The sequence below is a fragment of the Ovis aries genome, chromosome 13 (genome assembly GCF_016772045.2).
Source record: "Ovis aries strain OAR_USU_Benz2616 breed Rambouillet chromosome 13, ARS-UI_Ramb_v3.0, whole genome shotgun sequence".
Lineage (NCBI taxonomy): Eukaryota > Metazoa > Chordata > Mammalia > Artiodactyla > Bovidae > Ovis > Ovis aries.
In genome coordinates, this window is record NC_056066.1 from 61,499,782 (window position 1) to 61,522,665 (window position 22,884).

Sequence of the window (22,884 nt, forward strand, 5' to 3'; positions counted from 1 at the left end):
TTGTCTTTCTTCCTCTTCTGAGATCGATACTTACTGGTATTTCAGTGTTAAAGCTTCTTATACTGCCTTCAATGCTTTCATATTTTCCGTCTCTGTTTTTTCGTACTACATTGTATGAGGTTGTTTCAGATCAAGAATACTAATTTCAGATAAAGTTTACTAATTTAGTTTTGACGGAGCATTCCGCTTTATAATCACATTTTCATTTCTAGATTTTCTGATTCTTTTTGAAATTTGTGTAATGCTCATTCTGTCCTGTTCTTTTTAACTTTATTTCTGTACTTTGATCTGGAGGCCTGAAATTGCCTGTTTGTTGTGTCTACTGAAAATCCTTCCTGTCTTGGATGGCTCATTTCTTTATATAGTTTTAAAGTTTGACTTATAAGCTTATCATTTGTGGAATTGTTTTTGTGTGTGTGTGTGGAGGTGTCCCTGTAAGAAAGTTTTGAGCTTCTCCTGAACCTGGCAGGTTTCTGTAGCATGATTCCTGTGGTTAGGCTAATTTCTTGGTTTGGGGTTCCTGGACTGTTTGGGTACTGTGAATTTTGGAACTCATACTTGTGATGATGGGGTTTTATTTTCTCAGAGGTTATTTTTTCACCTCTTGACTTCTGGCAAATGGGAGACTTCTATTTCAGGGACTGGAAATGAGAGTTCATGTTATTCCTGTGTAGTTTTTTGGTGGCTTTGGTATATTATGTATATGATTCATTTTCAATTTCTTATCTCTTAGTTTCTTTCAGGAACACCAGCTCCAAACCCTAAGTCCTATATCTGGTTTTAGTAGCCCTGTGAGTCATTTGGCCTGGTAGCTTGTATCTGGCCTCAAGGAATTTCCTATCTTGCTTTTGGACTTGCCAATTTGTATGTGTTGTCTTTTGCACAGTTTTTCTACATATTTGGATTGGGAGATAAGTGCTGCTGTGTCAGGCCTGTCTGCCATGTTCACTGGAAGATCCATGACACATTTGCTCACTTGTTACATCCTGTAAAACAAGTGTAACTCACTAAAACATAGAAGTTCTGTCAGAATCATACTACTGATGATGCAGCTGTGGTGTTGTTGGGATTTTTCACCTTACTCGCAAAGCACTGTGTCAGATATGTGTCAAGGATATATCAGTTGACATCATCAGTGGCCCTTTGCACTTTGATTGATCAGGGTGTTTTGATTGCCTTGTGCTCTAGCACAGTTCTTCCTCGTCACTTGTTCTTATGGGAAAGAATCACTGCAGTGGCCCAGTGTTGTTTTTTGAGTTTAAATATGTCTTTAAATAAAGAAAAGATTCCTCATCTTTTTTTTTTTTTTCTTTTTAATTCTGCCACACCACATGGTTTATGAGGGTCTTTGTTCCCCAACCAGTGATTGCACCTGGGCAGTGAAAGAGCCAAGTCTTGACCACTGGACCTCCGGGGAATTCCCAAGATTTTCTTCTTCTTCTTTTTTTTTTTTTTTAAGTGATCTAATCTGTGCCCCTTTGCACGTGGGATCTTAGTTCCCACATGCCTGGGGACCAGGGATTGAACCCACGCCCCCTGATTCAAAGCACAGTCTTAACACTGGACTGCCAGCGAAGTCCCTAGTGATCCTATCTTCAGCTATCACAGCCAAGTGGGCAGATGCCCAACGTTTTGTCTGTAATTCAAGAACTCCAGATCCGCATGCCCAAAAGGACATTTCCATATGAAGATTCCACTGTTATCACAGCTTCACCTTGTCTTTATCTCGAGTCCTCTTTCTGGCACCACAGATCAGCCTTCCTCTTAGGCTTCCTGCTTCTGTCTGTGCCCTCACTGTCTTCTCAGTAACCCAGAGTCAGAAGCTGAGTTACTCCTGACTTCTTTTTCTTCTTTTACATGCAGTCAGCTGCTAGATCACGTTACCCCTTTTTCATAGTAATCCTATCCTGTCTCTTACCCTGACAGAATCAGGGTATATATTCTAGTTCACAGTCTCTCATTATCTCTCCTAATTTTCCTCTCTGATCAGTCTCTTTATCTTATCCATTTAACTCAGACCAAGGTCTCACCTTCTTATTCTCCTTTCTTATCCTAAACTTTTGGTGAAGTTCCCCAAAATGGCTTGTTTGTATGGTGGAAATATTTTTCCTTTGGGCACATTACGACATAACTAGAAAAAGAACCAGAAATGTATTTCCCATTTTTGTTCTGTTTTAAACAAGTTAGTGAGTCATTATGAAATTCTGTCTGTGGTGGTCAGGGAGTAGGGGAAAGGCTGAACCTAGAGACTGGACTTTTAGTCATTAACTAATAGAATGACTTTGGATAAATTACTTATTCTCTGAGCCTCAGTTTCATCATCTATAATATGAGGAGTTGAATTAGGTGATTATATTATAGTTAGCATTTATTGAGCTCTTAATTTGTTCCAGGAACTGGGCTAACAGTATTTTCATGTATTGTTATTTGTAAAACAAAACAAAACAAAACTTTTTATTAGGAAATAATTCTCAACTCACAGAAAAGTTGCAAGGAGAAAATAAATACTACAAAACTACCCTTATATCATTTACCCAGATTCAACTATTGTTAACATTTGTTAGCAATGAAAATATATGCATTTATGTTTATGACGTGTATTGGACTGCAGTTTTCTTTTCATATGAGAATAATGCTGTTCTTACAGAATGAATTAGTGTCTTTGGATTGCTGTAGCAAAATACTGCAGATGGTGTAGCTTATAAACAGCAGAAATTTATTTCTCACCATTTTGGAAGCTAGAAGATCCAGGGGTCCTTCATGGTGGGATGAGGGCCCTCTTCTGAGTTGCAGACTTTTTTTTCCCCTTGGCTTTGCCGCATAGCATGTGGGATCTTAGTTCCCCAACCAGAGATTGAGCTTGTGTCCCCTGCACTGGAAGTACAGAGTCTTAACCACTGTACTGCCAGAGAAGTCCTCGAAGTTGCGGACTTCTTATTATACAATCACATGGTTATAAGAGTGCTGATTCCATTCATGAGGTCACTAAATAATCCACCTCATGCCTTAATCACAGCTCGAAGGTCCCACCTTTGAATACTGTCACATTGGACATAAGGATTCCAGTGTTTGAATTTGAAAGAGGATGTGGGGGACGCATTCAGATTATAGCAATTGGAAACTATCTTTTCCTTTTAGATTTTCTGGAAGAGTTTTTATAGAATTGCTATTATTTCTTCCTTAAATAGAGTTCACCTAAGGGGCCATATGAAGTTAGAGATTTTTAATTATAAATTCAATTTCTTTTATTGATATAGAGTTGTTTAGGTTATCTCTTTCTTCCTGGGTGAGTTTTAGTAGTTTGTATCCTTTTCATCCAGATTGTCAAAATTATTGTCATAAGGCTGTTTATAGTGTTTATTTCCTTATCTTTTTAACATTTGTAGGATCTGTAATAATGTCATTGCTGTCTTCCTGATACTGGTAATTTGTGTCTGTCTTTATTAATCTGCCCAGTGGTTCATCTGAAGTAGGTGAAGTAGGGGAAGGGTTAAAAGGTCCAAATTTCCAATTATAAAGTGAATGCAATGGTGATGTATAGCACGGTGGCTAGAGTTAGTAGTTCTGTATTGCACATTTGAAAGAAGCTAGGAGCCTGGATTGGAGACGGCAATGGCAGCCCACTCCAGTACTCTTGCCTGGAAGATCCCATGGACGGAGGAGCCTGGTGGGCTGCAGTCCATGGGGTTGCTAAGAGTCGGACACGACTGAGCAGCTTCACTTTCACTTTTCACTTTCATGCATTGGAGAAGGAAATGGCAGCCCACTCCAGTATTCTTGCCTGGAGAATCCCAGGGACAGGGGAGCCTGGTGGGCTGCCATCTATGGGGTTACACAGAGTCAGACACGACTGAAGTGACTTAGCAGCAGCAGCAGTGGTTCATCAGTTTTAGTAATTACCTGAAAAATCAGCTTTTAGTTTCTTTAGCTCTTCTCTATGGTTTACCTGTTTTCTGTTTTGTTGATCTCTGCTTGTTTTTATTATTTTCTTTCTTACGCTCGATTTTGGTTTAATTTGCTCCCTTCTCCCCATTTTTCTCATGATGGAAGCTGAGGTATTTATTTGAGACGTCCCTCTTTCCTAAAATAAGCATTTAATGTGTACAGCACAATTTGATGTATTTTTATTCTGTTCAAAATGCCTTTATAATTTTTCTATTTCTTTAAATTACTGGTTATTTGGAGGTTGATATTTAGTTTCAATATATTTGGGAAATATCCAGAGATCTTTTTGCTACTCATTTTTAATGTAATTATTGTTGTGGTAAGAGAACACACCTTGTATGATTTGAATCTTTTTAACTTTATTGAGGCTTGTATTATGGCCCAGAATACAATCGGTCTGGATAAATGTTCCACGTGTACTTGAAAACAATGTGTATTCTGCTGTGGAGTGATGTGTTCTGTAAATGTTGATTAGCTTGTTGGTGGATAGTGCTTTTCAGAGCTATGTATTTTCTTACTCATCTGACTGATTTTCTATCCACTTATGCTAGCATTATAACTGTATATAGGGAGGGGATATTGGAATCTCTAACTGTGGGTTTATGTATTTCTCTTAGTTTTACCAGTTTTTACTTCAGGTATTTTAAAATTCACTTTAAAAAGCACAAGAACATTTAGATTCCTCTTGGTGAACTGATTCCTCTGTCATTTTGAACTGATCATCTTCACCATTTCTGGAGCAAAGGTAATATTCTTTGCTCCAGAATCTGCTTTATCTCATAGTTATATAACCACTCCTTTCTTTTGATTTACTGTTTGCATGGTATGTATTTTTTCCTTTTTTTTTTAGCCTGTGTCTTTGTATTTCATAGGAGTGTTTTGGTAGGTTTGTTTATAGTTGGATCTTGCTTTTATGCAGCTTGCTAATGTCTACCTTTTTGTTGCCTGTGTAGACTGTTTACATTTAGTATGATTACTGATGTTATAGAGTTTAAAGCTACTGTCTTGTTAGTTGTTTTCTATTTGTGTCCTCTATTCTTTGTTCCTTTTTTCTTATTCTGCCTTCTTTTGCATTATGGATTTGAAAAAAATATAATTTTTCTTCTTCTCTTAGTGGTTACTTTAGTATTTATTGTATAGATATTTAACATGACAGTTTGCCTTCAAGTAATGCTGTGCCACTTTCCCTGTATTTAGGACCCTTATAGCAATATACTTCACTCCCCGCACCCCAAGTTTTTGTACTGCTGTTGTCATACACTCTACTTGCACAGATGTGATAAACGCCACAGTACGTTGATATTATTTTTCATTTAAACAGCTCTTTTAAGAGTCTTTTTGAGAGATTTAAGAAATGTCTGGTGTTCTTTATTGCCTGTCTGAAATTTTCATTCTGCTAGAAGGACTTTCTTTAATGTTTCTTGTAGTGCAAGTCTGCTGGTGATGGTATTTTAAAGCATTTGTGTGTCTGAAAAATTATTTCTCCTTCTTTCTTGAAGGATATTTTTCACTTGTTACAGAATTCTTTGTTGATAATTTTTTTCTTTCTGTACTTTGAGGATTTACTCCTCTGCTTCTGGCTTCCATTATTTCTGATGAGATGTGTACTCTTATTTTAATCTTCGTTCCTAAGTATCTTTTTCTTCTCCTTTTTAAGATTTTTCTTAAAAATTTGTTCTTATTTATTGTTTATAAAATTTATAAATTATTTATCTTATTATTTATAATTTATCTTATTGTTTATTGCTGTGCTAGGTCTTCTTTGTAGCAGGCAGGATCTTTTAGGCACGTCACTTGGGATCTTTAGAGTGTCCTGAGCAGAGATCGAACCGGACCCACAGCAGTCAAAGTGTGGAGTCCTAGATTGTCAGCAGTTTCCTAAGATTTTCTTTTCGTTTCTGCTTTTCAGCAGTTTCATTACAACGTGCCTTGACATGATTTGATTCATGTTTCCTGTTGCCTGGGTTTTGTTATAGTTCTTGGGTCAAATTTGGTAAATATTCAGCCATTATTTCTTCAAATATTTTTCTCTGACTCCTACCCTCCCCCTCTGGGGCCTATAATTTATAGTTTGACCACTTGAGATTGTTTCAGAACTTACTGATGTGCTGTTTCTGTTTCTTCTGGTTTTGTTTTGGTTAGTTTCTCTGCTACATCCTCATTGTCACCGGCCTTTTTTTCCGTAGTGTTAGATCTGTTCGGGTGTTGTTTATATTTTATGTGTCTCTGCTTAATGTGCTTAATTTTCATCACATGAAATATATGGACATACCTTGTGCTTTGCATGGAACGTGTTTTGTTTTGTTTTACTTGAAAGTTTATGGCAGCTCTTCCTTGAGCAAGTCTGGTGGCATCGTTTTCTGACAGTGTTTGCTGCCATCATATCTCTGTGTCACATTTTGCTAATTTTAGCAATATTTTAAACTTTCTCATTACTATTATTTGTTTTGGTGATCAGTGATCTTTGATATTACTGTTATAATTGTTGTGGGGTGCCATGAACTGTGCCCAGATAAAACTGCAAACTTAGTAATTTTTCCGTGTGTTCTGACTGTTCCACTGACTAGCTGTTCCCCCATCTCTCTCCTCCTTGGGACTCCCTGTTCCTGAGACATAACAGTATTGAAATTAGGCCAATTAATAATCCTACAATGGCCTCTTAAGTGTTCATGTGAAAGAAAGAATTCTGTGTTTCTCACTTTAAGTCAAAAATTTGAAATGATTAAGCTTAGTGAAGAAGGCATGTTAAAACCCAAGACAGGCTAAAAACTAGACCTCTTGTGCCAAATAATTAGCCAGGTTATGAATGCAAAAGAATAGTTCTTGAAGGAATTAAAAGTGCTACTCCAGTGAACACAGGAATGATTAGAAAGCAAAGCAGCCTTATTGCTGATGTGGAGAAAGTCTTAAGTGTTCTGGATAGAAGAACACACCAGCCGCAACATTCCCTTAAGTCAAAGCCTCATCCAGAATGTGGCCCAGCTCTCTTTAGTTCTCTGAAGACTGAGAGAGGTGAGGAAACTGCAGAAGAGAAGTCTGAAGCCAGCAGAGGTTGGTTTATTAAGTTTGAGAAGAGAAGCCCATCTCTGTAACAAAAATGCAAGGTGAAGCCACAAGTGGTGATAGAGAAGCTGCAGCAAGTTATCCAGAAGACTTCACTAAGGTAAGTAACGAAGATGGCTATACACTGTGGCCTTCTGTTGGAGGAAGATGTCATCTAGGACTTTCATAGCTAGAGAGGAGAAGTCGAAGCTCAGCTTTAAAAGGATAGGCTGACTCTTATTAGGGGCTAATGCAGCTAGTGACTTTAAGTTGAAGTCAGTGCTCATTTACCATTCTGAAAATCATGGGGCCCTGAAGAATTAATGGTAAATCTATTTGTGTTCTAGAAATAGAACAACAAAGCCTGGGTGAAAGTAGATCTGTTTATAACACAGTTTGCTGAACACTTTAAATCCACTATCCTCAGGAAAAGAAAACTCAGAATATTACAGCTTATTGACAATGCGCCTGGTCACCCAAGAGCTTTGGTGGAGATGTACAACATGATTAATGTTTTCATGCTCATTAACACAACATCTGTTCTATAGCCATGGATGAAGCAGTTATTTCAACTTTCAAATCTTATTATTTAAGACATAGATTTTGTAAGGATAAAGCTGCCATAGATAGTTACTACTCTGATGGGTCCTGGCAAAGTAAATTTTAAAGGATTAGCAAAGTAAACTGGAAAGGATTAACCATTCTAGATGCCATTCAGAACATTCATGATTCGTGGGAAGAGGTCAAAATACTGACATTAAATAAGCAGGAGTTTGAAAGAAGAAGTTGATTCCAACACTCACGAATGACTGACTTTGAAAGGTTCAAGACATTAGTGGAGGAAATAAATGCATATGCAATGGAAAGAGCAAGAGAGCTAGAATTAGAAGTGCAGCTTGAAGATGGAACTGAATTGCTGTAATCTCATGATAAAACTTGAACAAATGAAGAGTTGATTCTTATGGATGAGCAGAGAAAGTGATTTCTTGAGATGGTTTCTTTTCCTGGAAAAGATGCTGTGAAGATTGTTGAAATGACAGCAAAGGATTTAGAATATTACATAAACTTAGTTGGTAAAGCAGTGGCAGGGTTTGAGAGGATTGACTCCAGTTTTGAAAGAAGTTCCGCTGTGGGTAAAATGCTATCCAATAGCATTACCTGCTATGGATAAATCTTTCATGAAAGAATCTTTTGATTTGGCATATTTTATTGTCTTATTTTAAGAAATTGCAGTGGCCACTCTAGGCTTTAACCACCATCCTGACCAGTCTAGCTATAAACATCAAGGTGAGACCCTCCACCAGCAAAAAAGATATTGACTTGATGAAGTCTTAGGTAATGGTTAGCATTTTTTAAACAGTAAAGTTTTTTAAAATTAAGATATGTACATTATTTTTTTAAACGTAATGCTATCAGACAGTTAATAGACTACAGTTCAGTTCAGTTGCTAAGTCGTGTCCGACTCTTTGCGACCCCATGAATCGCAGCACGCCAGGCCTCCCTGTCCATCACCAACTCCCAGAGTTCACTCAGACTCACGTCCATTGAGTCAGTGAAGCCATCCAGCCATCTCATCCTCTATATCGTCCCCTTCTCCTCCTGCCCCCAATCCCTCCCAGGATCAGAGTCTTTTCCAATGAGTCAACTCTTTCACATGAGGTGGCCAAAGTACTGGAGTTTCAGCTTTAGCATCATTCCTTCCAAAGAAATCCCAGGGCTGATCTCCTTCAGAATGGACTGGTTAGATCTCCTTGCAGTCCAAGGGATTCTCAAGAGTCTTCTCCAAAACCACAGTTCAAAAGCATCAATTCTTCGGCACTCAGCCTTCTTCACAGTCCAACTCTCACATCCATACATGACCACAGGAAAAATCATAGCCTTGACTAGATGGACCTTAGTCGGCAAAGTAATGTCTCTGCTTTTGAATATGCTATCTAGGTTGGTCATAATCATGGCTGCAGTCACCATTTGCAGTGATTTTGGAGCCCCAAAAAATAAAGTCTGACACCATTTCCCTGTCTATTTCCCATGAAGTGATCGGACCGGATGCCATGATCTTCATTTTCTGAATGTTGAGATTTAAGCCAACTTTTTCACTCTCCACTTGCACTTTTATCAAGAGGCTTTTTAGTTCCTCTTCACTTTCTGCCATGAGTGATATCATCTGCGTATCTGAGGTTATTGATATTTCTCCCGGCAATCTTGATTCCAGCTTGTGTTTCTTCCAGTCCAGCGTTTCTCATGATGTACTCTGCATAGAAGTTAAATAAGCAGGGTGACAATATACAGCCTTGACGTACTCCTTTTCCTATTTGGAACCAGTCTGTTGTTCCATGTCCAGTTCTAACTGTTGCTTCCTGACCTGCATACAGATTTCACAAGAGGCAGGTCAGGTGGTCTGGTATTCCCATCTCGTTCAGAATTTTCCACAGTTTATTGTGATCCACACAGTCAAAGGCTTTGGCATAGTCAATAAAGCAGAAATAGATGTTTTTCTAGAACTCTCTTGCTTTTTTGATGATCCAGCGGATGTTGGCAATTTGATCTCTTGTTCCTCTGCCTTTTCTAAAACCAGCTTGAACATCAGAAAGTTCACGGTTCACGTATTGCTGAAGCATGGCTTGGAGAATTTTGAGCATTACTTTACTAGCATGTGCGATGAGTGCAGTTGTGCGGTAGTTTGAGCATTCTTTGGCATTGCCTTTCTTTGGTGTTGGAATGAAAACTGACTTTTTTCCAGTCCTGTGGCCACTGCTGAGTTTTCCAAATTTGCTGGCATATTGAGTGCAGCACTTTCACAGCATCATCTTTCAGGATTTGAAATAGCTCCACTGGAATTCGATCACCTCCACTAGCTTTGTTCATAGTGATGCTTTCTAAGGCCCACTTGACTTCACATTCCAGGATGTCTGGCTCTAGATGAATGACCACATCATCTAGATGTGGTGATTATCTTGGTCGTGAAGATCTTTTTTGTACAGTTCTTCTGTGTATTCATGCCACCTCTTCTTAATATCTTCTGCTTCTGTTAGGTCCATACCATTTCTGTCCTTTATCGAGCCCATCTTTGCATGAAATGTTTCCTTGGTATCTCTAATTTTCTTGAAGAGATCTCTAGTCTTTCCCATTGTCTTCTTTTCCTCTATTTCTTTGCATTGATCACTGAAGAAGGCTTTCTTATCTCTTCTTGCTATTCTTTGGAACTCTGCATTCAGATGCTTATATTTTTCCTTTTCTCCTTTGTTTTTTGCCTCTCTTCTTTTCACAGCTATTTGTAAGGCCTCCCCAAACAGCCATTTTTCTTTTTTGCATTTCTTTTCCATGGGGATGGTCTTGATCCCTGTCTCCTGTACAGTGTCACGAACCTCATTCCATAGTTCATCAGGCATTCTGTCTATCAGATGTAGGCCCTTAAATCTATTTCTCAGTTCCACTGTATAATCATAAGGGATTTGATTTAGGTCATACCTGAATGGTCTAGTGGTTTTCCCTATTTTCTTCAATTTGAGTCTGAATTTAGTAATAAGGAGTTCATGATCTGAGCCACAGTCAGCTCCTGGTCTTGTTTTTGTTGACTGTATAGAGCTTCTCCATCTTTGGCTGCAAAGAATATAATCAGTCTGATTTCGGTGCCGACCAAAAAGCTGGTGTGACTTGCTTTATTGCAATAATCACTGTATTGCAGTGGGCTGGAACTGAAGCCACACTCACAGTGTCTTCAAAGTTTGCTTTTAATAACTTTCTGTAGACTCTTCAGTAGTCCAGCCATGTGTCATTTTGGGGTCTGTTTCTATTTATTTTTGTCATTATAGGTTAAATTCCTCTGGTTTGCATTTCTAATAATTTTTTATTGGATGACAGACATTCTAAGTTAAACCTTGGATTCTGGATATTTTTGTATTCATATTAATATTTTTGAACTTTGTTCTGAAATGCAGATGAAGTTAATTAGAAATGTATCCTTTTGAGTCTTGCTTTTAAGTTCAGTTCAGTTGCTCAGTCATGTCCGACTCTTTGCAACCCCATGGACTGCAGCATGCCAGGCTTCCCTGTCCATCACCAACTCCTGGAGGCTACTCAAACTCATGTCCATTGTGTTGGTGATACTATCCAAACATCTCATCCCCTGTTGTCCCCTTCTCCTCCTGCCTTTAATCTTTCCCAGCATCAAGGTCTTTTCCAGTGAGTCAGTTCTTTGTATCAGGTGGCCAAAGTATTGGAGTTTCAGCTTCAGCATCAGTCCTTCCAATAAATATTCAGGACTGATTTCCTTTAGGATGGACTGGTTGGATCTCCTTGCAGTCCAAGGGACTCTCAAGAGTCTTCTCCAACACCACAGTTCAAAATCATCAATTCTTCGGTGCTCAGCTTTCTTTATAGTCCAACTCTTACATTCAAACATGACTACTGGAAAAACCACAGCTTTGACTAGACGGACCTTTGTTGGCAAAGTAATGTCTCTGCTTTTTAATGTGCTGTCTAGGTTGGTCATAGCTTTTCTTCCAGGGAGCAAGAGACTTTTAATTTCATGGCTGCAGTCGCCATCTGCAGTGATTTGGAGGTGGAGTTATCGTTCCTGTGTTTATTTTTATAAAGATACACAGATAAATGTTTTCTTATTTCCTTTTCTTTCTTTTACAGAAATGGCCTATATGTGTTCCTTTCATTCATTCTTAATGCTCATAAGTCTTTTTCCTTACAGTTCTAACATTCTTACTCAGGCAGTAATTACCCCTGGCCTAACAATTGCATTAGTCTCTTAATTAGCGCTCTCTGGTTTTCAGACTCTTCGCCGTCTGTAATGCAGTGTTCAGATTCCTGTCAGAATGATTATGAAATACAACTCTGATAATGTTTGTTGTTGTTTAGTTGCTAAGTCGAGTCTGGCTGTTTGCGACTCCATGGACTGTAGCCTGCCAGGCCCCTCCGTCCGTGGGATTTCCCAGGCAAGAATACTGGAGTGGCTCACCATCGTCTTCTCCAGGGGATCTTCTGACCCGGAGGCTGAACCTGGGTCTTCTGCGTTGGCATGTGGATTCTTTACCACTGAGCCGCCTTGCAGACCCTTAAGTTGTCTGATACTCTGTAAAAAATCAGTTGGCTGTGTTGCATATGGTTCCGCTTTTGGTCTCTGACCATTCATGCCTATATGCCTTTTCCTCTGTCAGTACCGTGTTGTCTTGATTGCTGTTGTATAGCCATCTGATAAGTTTTTCAATTAGGTGATGTGATTCCTCCAATTTTATTCTTCTTCAGAACTGTTTTACCTATTATGGTATCTTTGCTTTTCCATATAGAACTGTCTTAACTATATCTATAAAATATTTTGAGATTTTAGTAGTAAATATATTAAACCAATAGATCACTTTGGGGAGAAATGGCAACTATGTTGACTCTTTCATTTTATGGATGGTATGACTTTTCATTTACTTAAAATTGTTTTTGGTATTTTCATCAACAGTTTTGGGTTTTAGCATCCAGAGTCTGTACATGACTTGTTAGATACATACCTTAATTTGTAAATAGTATGGTGCTTTTAATTTTGGTTTCTAATTGTTGATTGCTAGCATATAGACAGGATTGATTTTTTTTTTAAATGTTGGCCTATATCCTGTGAATGTGATAAATTCACCTAGTCTAGGAGTTTTTCCTTTAGATTCTTTGGGATTTTCTATGTAGATTGTCATGTTATCTGTGAATAGGGCCACTTATGTATATATCCTTTTTGATGTGTGTGTCTTTTATTTCCTTTTCTTGTCTGATTTCACTGGCTAGGATTTCAGGTGATATGTTAAATAGGAGTGGTGTGTGTGGACATCCTTGCCTTCTTCTCAGTCTTAGTGGGAAAGCAATGGAGGAGATGCTGGTTTGACTCCAGGGTTGGGAAGATATCCTGGAGAAGGAAATGGCAACCCACTCCAGTATTCTTGTCTGGAAAGTCTAATGGACAGATGAGCCTGGCAGACTGCAGTCCATATGGCAAAAAACTGGGCACCACTGAGTGACTGAGCACACTTAGTCTTTTATCATTAGTGTTTGTTAGCCTATAGATACCAGTAGGTGCTCTTTACCTAGTTGAGAAGGTTCTCTTCTGTTCCTAGTTTGCGGAAAGTTTTTCTCATGAATGTGTATTGAATTTTGTGAAAAATTATACTGTGTTGGTGAAATATATGATTTTTTTTTACACATACCTCATTTTAATTGATATTTTTCATGATAAATGTTGTTGAGTACCTTTTCTTCATGTTCTTACTGATCATTCATGTCATATAAGTTGTCTATTAAAGTTTTTCCCATTTAAAAAAGAATTTATTTTTTAACAATGATAAGCTTTAAAAAAAATTTTAAGTACAGTGCAAAATTTATCGCTTTTCTGGAACCATTTTAGAGCCTTGTTATAATACTTAAATGTATAACTTTACAATTAAGGACATATATTACATGTTCTTAATACATGTATCAAATTCAAAAAATTACATTGTGGCATTTTTGCCATCTATTCTTTGGATTCCATTTAAGTTTCGCTCAATTGTCCCTGTAGTGTCCTTTATGCATAAAGAGTCTGATTCAGAGTTTACATGTCGTATGCAGTTGCTATAAACCTTTCGTCTCCTTCAGTCTAGAAAAGTTCCTTCCTCTTTCCTCGACTTTTATGGCCCTGACTCTTTCGAAGATTATGTCATACTTACTTCATAAAATGTGTCCATTTGGGGTTTTCTTAGGTTTACTCATGAGTCCAGTTATGCATCTGTATCAGGCACGTCAGAGGAGTGGCGCTTCTTAATGCATCTTCTCAGTTTGCTCATTATTTCAACGTGTCCTATTACTAAGGATGCCACTTGGTTAAGGAGCATCTGCCAGATTTCATAGCTGTAAAGCTCCTCTCTGCCCCCGCCACCTTTGAATAACTATTTTGTGGGAGGGGCTTTGAAACTGTGATATACCATTCTAAATTTTGGGTTGTTTATATCGATATGATATCCTGGTTTTCTGTTTCATTTGGTGTGTTACAGCTTACTAATTTATTTATGACCGCACTGGGTCTTCGTTGCTGTGCATGGGCTTTCTCTAGTTGCAGTGAGCAGGGGCTGCTCTAGCTGCAGATGTTCATGTCCCTGACTTGGCTGGTGGGAGTTTTGTCAGTCTGGTTTGTGTGTCCCTTTGACATAGTCCCATCATTCTTGGAGCGATGTCATCTTTCTGGCGAAAGATGATTTAGGCTCACTGTGTACTTTGCCTACCTTGACACTGGTTCTTTTATTGTGTAGTGGTATTTAGAAGCCAAGATCTAGGTTCTAGATATGCTTGCTGTTATTGGGGTGTTGTTGATCCCGGTTCCTCTCAGTGAGAAGAGGCTAAGGAATATTTGCATATATTTACATACATATCTCTCTTAATATATTTACTTGTTTAATCTTCCCAGTCTCTTAGATAATTAATCTCTATCACTGTTGTTGCCCTTCCCTCATGAACATGACCTCTTGACCCATCTTAGACTCCAACCCCTTGGCCCCCATGGATGATGGACCCACCTGCACAAACTCTGACCTCCCCACCCTGCACACACACAGACACAAACTCTGGCCTCCCCACCCTGCGCGCGCACACGCGCACACACACACACACACACACACACACACACGGCTGCCTTCTTATATAAACACCCTTCTCACCCAATTTGAGCTTTGATACACTGCCTCTTGTCATTCCTTGTTTGGGAGTTTCACCCTTCTTGAGCTCTCACTCCCACACCATGAATGCTACCCTCAGATGTGAATACCTTCTGTCCCCCACTCGGACTCTGACATCCTACTCTTGGCCACTGGGGCTCGTCTCTCCACCTTTCTCATACACACACATGTAATGGAAGGAAGAAAATAGCAGCACTTTCCTTTTTATTTCTAAGTCGAAGTATAGTCATTTTGGTTTTCATTTGTAGATTTAAAAAAACAATACGCTATGGATACAAATCCTTTGTCAGATATACGTATTGCAGATATTTTTCCCAGTCTGCTGGCTGCCTTTTCTTTTTTTTTTTAAGATCTGCCCCCCTTCCCCTCGCAGTATGTGGGGTTTTAGTTCCCTGATCAGGGATCAAACCTAGGGTCATGGCAGTGAAAACACCGTGTCCAACCTCTGAACCACCAGGGAAGTCCCTGCCTTTTCATTTTTATTAAGCCGTCTTTGATTAGAAATCTGCAATTTTGAGAAATTGCAAATTTTATCATTTTATCAACATTTTTAAAGGATAAAGTTGGTGTTTTTTAGAAATCTTTCTTGGCCAGTGAATATTTACTACAGTTTCTTCTATGGAAGCCTTGTATTTTTTGGCTGTTAAATTTAGGTTTGGCTCCCTACTTTATCTACTTTGTATCTACTTATTTGCTAAGTTCTAGAATAAACATTTAATGCTTCCAGAACTGGCCGTGTGTGTATATAGTGAAAATATTATCTTCAGGAGTTGCTGCTTGCTTTAGATCCACCCTTGCCCTCCTTCAGTGTGGTTGTGTTACTTGAAACACATAAAGCAACAAGATTTAAAGTATCACAATGTTTTCTCCTTTTAAGGCTGTGGGAAAACAATCATTGTCACACTTTGCTTTGGGAATGTGAATCTGTACAACTGTTTTTGAGGGCAACTTGGCTGTTAACAAAATTACTTCTACATCTACCTTCTGATTCATCGTTTCTACTTCAAGAATTTACCCTGAAGATATACCTTCAATAATACAAAAGCATAGATTCACAAGGTTATTCAAGGCAGTGGTGTTTCTGTTTGTAAAATATTTAAAAGCCGTCTAAATGCCTTCATGTAGGGAAGTAGTTCCATAAACAAACTTCGGTATGTTTGCATCGTGGAGCATTATACAGCTGAGAAGAGAATGAGAAGGAATGTCTGTAAAATGAAAGAGTGATTTCCAGGATACGCTGTGGTTTTTTTGTTGTGTTTGTGTTTGTTTTGGGGTGCATCGCTGCATCTTAGTTCCTGGACCAGAGATCGAACCTGTGCCGCTGCATTGGAAGTGTGGGGTCATGCTGTGGAGTGGGTATTTTTTCATTCATTGTGCAGGGCATTTTGCCTTATTAAATAAACCTGAAGACTCGGGTCTTTTAATTTTGGGAAAACTTACTATCCTCTATTCTGTTTTCTCTGTTTGGAACTTCTGTTTGTTGTATGTGGGACTTTTCTTGATGCAGTCCATTCTCTTTTTCTTTTGAGTCACTTCTCTGGGGAATAGCCTATTGGTTGTTGCTGATTTTGGGGGGGCGGGTATTATTTTAAATTACTAGTACATTGCTCGTGGTCTCAGATGTTTCTTCTTTTTGTTTTTTTAAAATAGCATTTTGTGCTTGTCTTTGTCTCTCTGAGAGTATTTGCTGTGGGAGCTTCATTATCTCTGTTTTCTTTCAGTTCCTCCTGTTGTTTATTTTGGTTGCTGGCCTTCATGTAGCAGTAGTGCTTACTTATCTGGTGGGCCTTGATAGATCATTCACGGTGAGAACTGGCACATTCTGTGTTGCGGACGCTACTTGCCGACTCTCGTCGAGTGGGGACCTGGATGTTGTGTTTTTTAAATTCCTCCAATTGTCTGTACCTTGAAGGTGTTTTTCCTTCAGCTGGTCACTGTTTGCCAGGTAGCAGAGAGCAGGCTGGGGTTGGAGTTGTAGGGCTGCCACTGTTGGGAGAGCTTTGGGAGTCAAGTTGAAGGAGAGAGCTAGTGGTATCACCATTTTGTACAGGTCTTTGACTTAATACTTTGGCTTACGGAGTGTGGCACCTCACTCTCTCCGTACTCCTTGAGCTAATGTCTTCTATTCCAGAAAAGCATTAGCTCAGTTGTGTCTGACTCTGGGACCCCAGAGACTGTAGCCCGCCAGGCTCCTCTGTCCATGGAATTCTCCAGGCGAGAATACTGGAGTGGGTAGCCATTCCCTCCTGCAACAGACCTTCCCAACCCAGGGATCGAACCCTGGTCTCCTCCATTGCAGGCAAGTTCTTTACCACTGCACCATGTGGGGAGCCCTCTATTCCAGAACCTCTCTGATTTAGTCCATTCAGAATATAAATCTCCTGTTTTCTTCTGGACCCGGAGGAGAATATTGCCTGACTGGGGACAGAGAGGAGATGTGAGAGGTCTAACTTCTTAGAATTCCAACCAGTTCTCTTGTTTTCATTCCCATGCCTCACCTCTGTCGGCAGTGGTTCCTGGTGCCTCTTAATCCCTGTCCCTGTAGGGATTTTACAGTACGGCTGGCCTGCTCATTGTGACTTTTCCTTCTGCTGTCTTAGACTTCAGTTGTCTTTCCTTGCTGAGTATTCAGTCACTTCTTGTCTTCCTACCATTCATCTTCTGTAATTCTGTTGATAGTTCTCATGTGCTTCCTTTTCTTCCTTTTTTCTCTTTGTGTTTATACCGTTTAAAATACAGCCATTCCAAATGAGGCTGCAGGAGTTTGCAGAGAGCTGTGTGTGTGTTCATTTCACCCTGTTTAAATGGGAGCTGCAGCTTTTGTGCAGAGAAAGTGGGAAGTGCCTTTGACTTCCACACCAAACCCTACCCTTATTCATGCCATCCAGGCCTGTGGCCCTTGTTCCTTCCCAGTAGCAACCAAAGATTATCATCAGTTTAAAGTGCGTCCTTCTTATTCATATGTATCCATGAAAAATGTGTGCTTTGTTTTTGTAGATGTATTTTTTTATTCCTCTTACCTTCTGTTTAGTAGTATATCATATCAGTATTATCTATCCAGTACCCAGTTATAGACATTTAGGTTTTTCACACTTTTCCCCAGTTTTGCCCAATTATAAACTGTAATAGTAAAACTGCTGTAATGATCATCCTTTTACTTTTGTACTCTTCATATGCAAATGTGTGACATTTTTCTAGGAGATAACTTCCCTATCTTTTAATGGGTAAAATGGAGGTGGTCATTGAGGGGGGGCTCAAAAATCTTTCATTACATTTTCTTTATATCTATTGGTGAGAAAAGTAGAATTACAAAACTTCTACATGTTTAAAAATTTTTATTGAGAAAAGTGCTTTTTTAATGGTCTAGAAAGAAGAAAGAATTTATTGCTAAGTCTTGCGATCCCATGAACTGAAGCCCGCTAGGCTCCTCTGTCCATGGGATTTCCCAGGCAAGAATATTGGAGTGGGTTGCCATTTCCTTCTCCAGGGGATCTTCCCAACTCAGGAATTGAATCCAGGTCTCCAGCATTGCAGGCAGATGCTTTACCCACTGAGCTATGCGGAAATTCCCCATGGTCTAGTAATCCCTTGTTTGGTCTTCCCAGCTGGCTCAGTGGTAAAGAATCCTGCCAATGTAGGAGACTTGGGTTCAATCCCTGGGTCGGGAAGATCCCCTGGAGAAGAAAATGGCAACTCATTCTGGTGTTCTTGTCTGGGAAATCCCATGGACAGAGGATGTTGGTGGGCTATGTAATAGTCCATGGAGTAGCAAAAGAGACTGACACGACTCACCGACTGAATAAATCCCTTATTAACAGTACTAAAACACGAAACACTTTGAGAATTAAAAAAACTTATTCCTAACTCATTTGGTAGTAAAAACCTGGCTTGTCTAAACTCATTTGGTGGCAAATCTCTGCTCTAGACTGACAGGGACACTTTAAACCTATTTATTTCACTTGGTATATACATATATGTTAATTCAAAAAACATTAACGTCTGTGATTGTGAATTACTGGTCGTGTTAATATGATATATTGCCATTCTGAAATTCAGGAAATCTTAACTTCTAAAGTACATCTAGACCCAGGGGTTTCAAAGGAAGGATCACGGGCCTGTCAACTAGAAAGTTTGTTTGCAGCCATCAGTGGCACATCAACCAATTTATTTTGGTTGATGGAATTTATTTCTGGTTGATGAAAACTACTTTTTTGTCATTAGTGAGATCTCAGACAATTTCTTCTCTTTAAATTGAAAGAGTGTGTTCATTTTCAAAAGAATAGCTCTTTCTTTTCTCTTTGACAGCTGTAATATTGAAATTGCTTGTGATAATGCAAATGGATTTCAAATTCAAAGAACTTATTTTACATTAGGTATTTTAAAAAAGGATAAAGCCTTTTCTCAAGCATACACAGAGGTTGCTTTTTACTAGTTTTAATTTTCCTTTAGGGTTCACATAAGAAAGTTAAAACAGTAATAGACCATTGTCTAATGATGTTTTACTTTGGATCTATAAGCTTTTTATATACTTTAATGTTCTTTATTTGGTTTTTACAAATTTTTATTAGATTCGTTCATGTTTTCAAAGGTATTGAATTTAGTAAGCAATTTTTTATCCAAGTTTATTGGGATATAACGCACAGACCATATAGTTTACCCATTTAAAGTGTACAATTCAGTGGCTTTTAGTATATTTGTAACTGTGTACAACCATCACCATTATCTAATTCCAAAACATTTTCATTCCCTGTAAAGAAACCCCACACCCTTTAGCAATCATTTCCTGTTCTCCCCTTCCCCACCCCCTAGCACTGCTAATCTTCTCCTTTAATTTGTGTGTGTAGTTAGTCATTAAGTTGTGTCTGACTCTTGGAACCTCATGGACTGTAGCCTGCCAGGCTCCTCTGTCCGTGGAATTCTCCAGGCAGGAATACTGGAGGGGGTTGCCATGCTCTTCTCCAGGTGATCTTCCAGACCCAGGGATCAAATTTGGGTCTCCCGCTTTGTAGGCAGATTCTTTACTGTCTGAGCCACCAGGGAAGCCCACTCCTTTAATTTACTAGAGCTTTATTTTTTTTAAAAAGCAGAGCCTCTCATCTTGTTCCTTTTTGAAAATATCTTTTGCTTATTTGTGGCCCATTGCTTGTCCCTGTACAGTCAAGTACTACTAAAAAAAAAAACCATTCAGCTGAGAGTTTTATTGGATTTCATTGAATCTGCTAGTCAGTTTGAAGAGAATTGACTTCTTTACAGTGTTGAGTCTTACCTTCAAGAACATGATGTAGCTCTCCATTTATTTCAGTTTTAAACCTGTGTCAGTAGTTTTGTTTTCTTCATAAAATGGTTATGTTTCTGTTGTGAGCTTTATCTCAGAGTAACTTACATTCGTTGTTATAAATTACATTTTCTAATCATTGGTATTATTGCTGATGTTAGGATCACTGGCTTTTTTTTTTCTTTTGATGTGATTTTGAATCTTACATCCTTGCTGAATACTAGTTTGGAGTCTCTTGGATCTTCGATGTAGCTAATTATACTTAGAAATTATGATAGTCTGATTTCTTCTAATTTCTTCTTGTTTCTTCTTGCTATGCATTGGTCAGGAATTCTAATATACTCTTGAACGGTTGGTCTGTTCTTAGCTTTTAATAATACACGTTAAACAACCCTTCGATCAATCAATCAGCCTTCCCTAAGAGACAGTATAGATTTTTTTTTTAAACATTTGACTTATGGGAAAGTATTTTATCTGGTTTTATTTCTTAATACTGATTGTTCCCCTCACCCTCATCACTAGTGTCTTTGCCAGTTGCCTTCCAAACGAATAGATTTGTATTTTAAAAACATTTGTTTGTGTTACCAGGTGAACATGGGTAAAAATTATATGGCAGGTGTTCTTTGTACTGCTTTTCGTCGTACAGCTTTTCTTTAAGAGTGAAGTTGTAATGAACTGCTGATGTATGCAGCAGCACGGACGACTCACGAACAGGAGACTGTGAGGGACCTCCTTGGCGGCCCAGCGGTGAACCGCTCTGTGCTTCCACTGCGGTGGGCACGGTTCGATCTCTGGTCAGGAGTCTAAGATCCCGCACGCCGTTTACACAGACAACAACAACAGGCAAAACTAGTTTCCAGTGGTAGACATTGAAACAACCATTATCTCTTGGGTGAGAGGGGCAGTGTTTGTGCAGACTGACTAGGAAGGGCACAAAGGAAACTTCTAGGGGTTCTGGGTATGGCCTGTGTCTTGATAGGCATTTGTCAGGACTAATCAGGTGGTATACATTTCACTCTTTGTAAATTATCCCTCAGTTTTCTTTAAAAAGGGAAAGAACACAAGGGGTGTACATTGATTCAAGGACGTTCTCCTACATAAGCAGAATACAGTTCATCCATGTTGTAAGTACCTGTAGCTCACTGGTTTTTTTATTATTGTGTGATATCCATTTATTGTGTATTGGTCAGTACAGTCGTTGATCAGTCCATGTAGTGATTCTGCTGATGGGCACTTTGTTTACAGCCGAAGTTACAGATGATGGTGTCATGAGCATCTGGGTATGCTTCCTGATGTGGACATGCATGTCTTTCTCCAGGGAATTGAAACCTAGGACTGACTTGCTGGGTTATAGGACGTTTATATCTTCAACTCTGTCAGATAATGCCAAACTACATTCTCAAATGCTTGAATCCATTTTCAGTGTCCTTGTTCACATCCTCATTAGCACTACTTGGTATCGTTAAACTTTAATTTTAGCCATTCTTGTGGATGTGACATCATCTCATTGTGGTTTTAATTTGCTTTTTTTTGGTGTGTCTTCCTTACTTAGTGAGGTTCAGTATCTTTTCATGTGAACATTGGCCATTTAGATATCCTCTTTGGTATAGTACCTAATTCATGTCTGCCTGTTTTTCTTCCTGATTGTCTTTTTCTTTCTTTCTTTTCCTTCTTTCTTTTTGACTGCACTTCATGGCATGTGGGATCTTAGTTCCCCAACCAGGGATCAAGCCTGAGCCCCCTTAGTGAAAGTGCAGAGTGCTAACTACTAGACTGCCAGGGAAGTCCCTGGGTTGCTTTTTTTTTTTTTTCTGACTTAGGGAGTTTAGATACAAGTTCTTCATTGGTTATATGAGTTGGAGCTCTCTTCCTCAGCTCTGTAGAGTAGCCTGCCCTTTTTACTCTATTAATGGAATTATTTGCTGAACAGAGAATATTAATTTTAATGTTCAATTGATTGATTTTTTCCTTTTTAAAATAATGTCCTGTGTGAATCTTAGAGATGTTGGGTTAAAAAGTATATCATTTTTAGATTTTTGCTCACAAATTTCTTAACTCACTGTCTGTATATAAACTTTTAAATACCATTTTCACTCTCACCAACAGTATTTGTGATTTCCCCACACTTTTGCCAGAACTGGAGTTTTGGGGTCCTTTTTGACAATTAATAAACCTCTTTTTTCATTAAATTGAGTATTTTATGTTAGTCTGCCTGTATGATTGAGGGAATAAATTTATTGCATCATTCTAAGAACATGGCAGCCAATAAGCATAATTGCAAGATTAATACTAAAAGTACTCTTTAGCTTTTGATCCTTGAGGCACATTTATGGTTGGTAGGGAAAAGAAATAAAGATATAAAAAGCCATTTTGTTTTTATTAATTAGGTCAGAATGATATTGGCTTAAATTCATGAAAACAAATTGATGAAGACTTACTACAGTAGTCCCCCATTGTCTGGTGGGGAGTACGTTCCAAGACTCCCCAAGGGGAGGCCTCAAACTGTGGATAGTACCTAGCTCTGTATATACCTATACATACTTGCCTATGAGAAAGTTTAATTTTTATATTAGGTACAGTAAAAAGTATAAATCAGACAGAGTAAGGAGTGCCAGCAGCACCGTGTTTGCCTTTGGGGCCATTACTAAGTAAAATAAGAGTTGCTTGAACACAAGCGCTGCAGTAACCATGACTGTCGATCGGATAACCGCAGTGGCCACTCAGCGACTCACGGGCAGGGTATGCTAGACAAAGAGACAGTCCACTTTCCAGGTGGGGGTCAGACCTGGACAGCATGAGATTGCACCCCACTACTCGGAACAGCGGGCGGTTTGAAACTGATGGATTGTTTTATTTCTGTTACTGTCCATTTGATGTTTCTAAACCATGGTTGATCATGGAAGGTTAAAGAAACCTGAAGATAAGTAAGGG

At 38.8% G+C, this 22,884-nt stretch overlaps 1 protein-coding gene across 9 annotated transcripts in view; it reads left to right on the forward strand.

The window, feature by feature from the left end:
• ASXL1 (ASXL transcriptional regulator 1) overlaps positions 1-22,884 on the forward strand; it is a 66,849-nt gene that overhangs the window by 31,240 nt on the left and 12,725 nt on the right. The gene's annotated exons all lie outside the window — the stretch shown is intronic.